This window comes from Pezoporus flaviventris, unplaced genomic scaffold (genome assembly GCF_033815535.1).
Source record: "Pezoporus flaviventris isolate CSIRO_AGI_PZ_B2104156 unplaced genomic scaffold, CSIRO_AGI_Pfla_v1 ptg000050l, whole genome shotgun sequence".
NCBI classification, from domain to species: domain Eukaryota; kingdom Metazoa; phylum Chordata; class Aves; order Psittaciformes; family Psittacidae; genus Pezoporus; species Pezoporus flaviventris.
This window is the reverse complement of record NW_026892598.1, coordinates 7,807,306-7,813,348: the sequence shown is the minus strand read 5'-3', so window position 1 is coordinate 7,813,348 and position 6,043 is coordinate 7,807,306.

Genomic DNA, 6,043 nt, shown 5'->3' with positions numbered 1-6,043 from the left:
GCAGGGAAGGGGAGAGCCCCGGTGCAGGGCGGGGGGGGGGAGACGGACACGGACCTTGATTGTTGTCAGCTCGGCACCACTCACTGGGAGTGAGTGAACAAGTTACCTGACTGGGTTTAAACCACGACAAGGCATCATGGGTGAAGAGGAGGCAAAAAAGTTATCCTTAGAAATAAAAATATTAGTAAACAACAAATAGGCACTATGACCTTTAGTTCTGAAGAGATGGAAAAAGGTATTTGCTGATAATCTTACTTCTGAAAGCAGACTTTATCTTCCCTTGTACAATACAGCCCAGTTTGCACTACACATTGTATAAATTACTTATATGAATTGAGAGAACTATGGAACTGGGAACAGTATATGAAGGACTAAAGTGGCTAAACATATTAGTAGATTATCTTACTACTGTCAGTTAAAAAGGATCCCTATTTGCCTGAATTATCCCACTTTTTAGCTTCTGATTTTGTTTTCTTGATGGACAGCCCTCCAAGTCCTTTTACTTTATCTCCAGGATATAATAAAGTTCAGGTCAAGCCTAAATAAACTCAGGACTAACCACTCCTATTTTGCACAGGTAGGCTCATCTACCCACTGAATTTCACTTCCAGATATGATTTTTTTTTTTTCTCTATTTGTGCTTAAAAAAAAAAAACTGAAATGCAAAACATACCTTCCCCAGCCCAACTCTTCATTACAAAGTGTGAAAGGTGACTCTGATATAAGCTCAGGTGATTGGTTTTGGTTTTTGCCCATCTGAATTGCCTGCTTCTTCAAGTTGTAGTAGTGGAAATTTCATGAAATGCAGTTTTAAAATTAAAAAATAAATTAAAATTTTTATGTGATGTTGAGGCAAGTTGATCCAAACATATCATTCAAAATGATCCATCTATTATTCATTTCTATCAATGTGCAGAAGGCAACCTGAATGATATAAAGTTTAATATGTTCTACTAGACTCAGTTCTGTCCACACATGCAGTCAAACAGAAGTTGAATCTCTTAACCTTTAAAAAATCCTTGCTAACAGTGGTGGAAAAGACAAGTGAAATCTTATCCTTTTACATTACTATGTTCTCAGAAACAGCAAATACTGAAATGGACTTGTGGAGAAACTCATGTTTACGCTATTAATGGCGCTAAACTGACTGGGATTTTGGTAGTGCAAGGTACACCTAGAGCTTTATAAGAAAAGGTGAGAAGGCAGAGATCAGCTTTAGCTCTTGGAAAGGTGTTAGGTACCTTTAAAAACCTCTACAAATTTGTGTGGCTGTTTTATGAAGAAATTTACATGAGCTTGGGATCTGCTCCAATATTCTACCTGGACAACAGTGCTAATTTTATATCAGAAAGTTTCAACTGATATCAGACCACTGACAAATAAGCTAAAACAAGCACAATGGTTCATATCAAATATACAGGAAAAAATGCAGTCCTACAGTACACATCCAAGTTATCACTGAATCAAATCTCACATATTCAGTACTGACTACTGCTACCTTTGCTAGATCACACATTCTCAAATATTTGCAGGCATTTTAGTAACTTTTGAAAATGCATGGACAATGCACACACCAGGAAGGTAAAGAAATTCCTATCTCCAGGCTCCAGTGATAGGTAAGCAAAAATTTTACAGGACCTTTTGACCCATGCTTACAGTACCACTGAAGTACTTTCCCTAAGAAAGTCTGATAGAAATTCAATATGCAGAAATTCAGCATGAGCTTTTCAGGTTTTGATAGCCATTCTTTGGTCTTCTAGAGAGAAAAGATCTACCTCTTCTGGTTTCAAAACAAAATAACCGGAGTGCACTACTACTGTTGATTATACAAATCTTGAAATAGGCTTTGCCCTAAATTGCTGTGTTGCCATTTGTATAACAGAGAGTAACAAGAAAAACTAGTCTAATTATATTGAGAAATTTTAGACCAAATAAAAGGACAATTTTCAGGTAGTTTTGAAGTTGGGTATCGCACAATTTCATTTTTGTAGGCATCTAGATACTTCCACAATGCCAACTATAATGGAATAAATTATTCTTATACGTAATTGGCGTGTTACCCCTTAACATCAAGTTGTCAGTCCAAAATCAATGTAAAATTCCCCTGCGGGATTCCTTCTTGGAAACGAAGATTAGTTTGCATTTATTTCCAGAGGTGTTTTGACTCATATTTTAGAATATTTTGTGGTATTTTTTTTGACTCTGATGAATGTTTCCTTCATTGTTAAAAATAATTTAACAAAGAAACCAATGTATGGAGCTTTTGCAAACGCATGTATCTATGTAAAGTTGAGTTTAATCACTTATTGATTCATCCAGGCTCCTCTACACTGCCTTCCAAAGCAGTTTTAATACTGAAAAAGAAAGAAAAATACTAAAGCTATGGTCCTAATGACAAAGTCATTTGCAGTGATCAACTACCATTCATACAGTTTTGATGAAAAATGTCTTATAAATGGTGATTTCATCAAGAAGATAAAGTACTCATAGTTACATTCTGACATGCAGGAAAAATTACCATGTGATTGTGGTTTCCATAATGCTTACCCCAGTTTCTGAAACAGACTTCTAGATTCTTCTTCTGCACAGTTACTTACACATACTAGGTAAGTTTTGCACAGTTAGAAATATGTTATCTGTACCTTCTTTGCTATCAAACAAAACGTTTCTGTGAAGCCAAACACAGAAAATACCTATAATGTGGCTAATTCTTGTTTATTTGCTTAAAAAAAAAAAAACAACACACCAAAGCCAAGGATGGTCTCATACATTTAAGCCTGAAGTATTGAAGTATTGAAGAAAGAGGTAAATTGGGCTGACTTTAAGCACCCTAAATTGGGCATTATTCATTTTTACGCATGCATGCCTACCTGTTTGCTAACTTAGAAGTACAGAGAAAGTGATTGATTGATGTTACCCCTTCAGCTAGGCTGTGAACAAGACATTTCTTATGGGTGTGTGAGTTACTACCCAGATCAGATTGGTGTTTTAAAAAGTGAGAAGGAGTGAGAGAAAGAAAAGGAGAGAGAGAAAGAAGAGTAATGTATTTGCTGACTGCATTATGAAATTGAACTACAAAGTGGTGACCTTTCATTCACTAAAAATAGACAAATAAACCAAAGAAAACGTTGCCAGTGTAGTAGCTGGACTTCAGAACATAGCAAAGCTTCTGTTGCCTGCCTCCAAAAGCAACAGATAATTCACAAATGTGCTAATGTTGACAGTAATTTAGTGGACACCATCTGGCATCAATGTCACAGCTCAACCTTGCAGAGACTGGATTGTAAACCTTAAAGCTGTGATGTACCTTAGGGAACTATTACTTCTCTGTCATGACAGAAATAAAACAAAACTCATGGTCAAATGAAACTGCTTCAGATGCTGTTTCACGTTCTCCGCGTCTGGGGTAAGAAAGCTTCTCCCTTTCTCTGAGGGATTTTTTTTATTACGAACAATGGTCTTTTAACAACACTGCAATACAGCTGTGGGAGCTGCATGATTCCTTTTTCATAACTGGCAACAAAGGTGAAAAGCTACTTTCAGTGTGAGTATGACTTACAGATTCCATGCACAGATGTGCTCAGTGAACTAGTGTACATGAAGACACCCTGCAGGAGGCACTGGATGTTAATTTCCATGCATCTGAAACAATGAAACCTGATGCACTTAGAAAAGCGAACACTAGTCAAGAGATTCAAATTTTCCACTCCTTTTCAGGGCACATCATTATGTATTATGAAGCTACTGATACGTGGTGCAGTCTTTGCCATTTCAAACAATACGAAGTAACAATACTTGGACTATTATGCCAAATGCTCATGACACATAACCTTGTATTGCTACAGAACTGTCCTTCCAACACATGGTCTTGAACCATAGACTATAAAGAAATAGGTAGAAAGTAACCTTTAGCTCTTTGCAGGACTCCCTTCCTCCAACCCCATCTTCCCACAGTCTTTAAAAGACAGCTGTCCTTCCAATTAGTATGCCTTAAAGTCTGTCACTTTCTGACAGTGGGGCATCTGGAGCAAAAGCTGCAGAAAGGCAAATTCTACACTGGTGGCCAGAGGTCTTCTTTGGAGAAATTGGGGTTTAGAGACATTTCATCTTCATGTTCTCCAACTGAAGTTGCAGATTTTTTATACTCCTGAAAAAAGGCCCAAATGGTAACATCACTGCCCAAGGAACTTATGACCAATAGTAAGTCTCAGTCTATCTGCTAAAACTGTTGCTATTTAAGCACAGAATAGTTTCATAGAATAAAGATATCAAAAGGTCTCATTATTTATTGGTCAATAGTCACAATGAAGAAAGATGATAAAATTTCAGATTATTTGAACAATACCTTCATGACTTGAACACCTGCAGAAAACTCAGGAAAACATCTGTACTTCTGAAGAAATGGTCTAAGCAGAAATGGAAACCACAGTGGAAGAAAAGATCCTGTGCATAAGTCAGATTTCCAGCTTTCTAAATACTCTTTCGAACAAATTATTATCTTGCTCTGGGCATCATTTCTGCATCTATGAAATGCATAAATCTCCCTTGCTGCCACAATTTGTCTGTTATCTGCCTTAAGACTCTAAGATTTTCAGGGAACAGCCTAGCCTTTTCTGGTTTTTATACCCAGGAACACTCCAGTCATTGTATCCTGCCTCTTCTGTCACTTTGTTGTCAGAACAAGTGCTATTCTTTTGATAAATAATGTATCATGTCTTTCTGCAGGTCTTCTGTCATGGTTCAAGCCCAGTTGGCAGCTCAGAACCACACAGCTGCTTGCTCACTCCCCCCTTCTTTTTCCCTCCCTTCCACTCCCAGAGGGATGGGGAGGAGAATTAATGGAATGTAAATCCCATGGGTTGAGAGAAGAACAGTCGGGTAACTAAGCCATAATAGAAAACTGCTACTGCTACCACCAATAATAATGATGATAAGGAAATAACAAAGGAAGAGAATATAAAACTAAAAGGGGAAAGCAAAAAAAACACAACTGATGCAAGATGCAATTGCTCCCCACGCCCTCACCAATACCCAGCCCGACCCAAGCAGCAATCTGGGCTTTTCGAGTAACTCTCCCCATTTATATACTGGGCACGATGCGCCGTGATATGGAATACCCCTCTGGCTAGTTTGGGTCAGGTGTCCTGTCTCTGCTTCCTCCCAGATTCCCATGCCCCTCCTCGCTGGTGGAGCATGAGACTGAAAAGTCTTTGATCAGACTAAGCATTACTTAGCAACCACTAAAAACATTGGTGTGTTATCAGCGTTGTTCTCAGACTAAAGTCAAAAACATAGCACTGCACCAGCTACTAAGGAGTGTCCTGGGTTCGGCATGACTGCTACTGCTGAACCCAGGACAAGGAGAAAAATAACTTACAGCTGAACCCAGGACATCTTCATGATAGCACAAAAAGGTACCTTGTGGATACACCTTTGTGGACATAACAAAGCAGTTCCTGAGCAGTGGCTGGTCTTGAAAATGCTAAACACAGGTGGCATGTAAAGAACGCCAGTGTGGTAGAGAAAAGCATTGCAGGTCATTATAAGAGTTAGCAAAACTCCCAAGAGTATACTACAGGTTAAGTCCATTGTGAACTAAAAACCCATCCAAATTATACAGACAAAAAGCAGAATTTAAATGAAAACAAATAGTTTACCCTCAATATATTAAGAGCCGGCAACAATGATGTTCTGCTCAAAGTACTACATCTCCATGTTTTACCTTAATCTGCATTCCTTAGACTAGCTACATTCAACCTCTGATCAACATGCTACAGGACTTTCATGGTGTCTTAAGCACTGTGGGTTCTTTAATTTTTTATTTTTTTTCTAATATTCTGGCTTTATGCTAACAGTCTAACTCTGGCAATTTCGGCGTTTCCTTAATAGCCTTACTTATGCAAAACTAGGACCTGTCACTTCAGGCTAATGAATTCTCCAGAGCTGATGAGATTTTCTCTTTACCAGTAATTCAAAACCAAGAGACTTCTCTAAACACTAGAGGAGTCCCGTTACTTTGGTTTATGTCAGCTGGTGTCATATT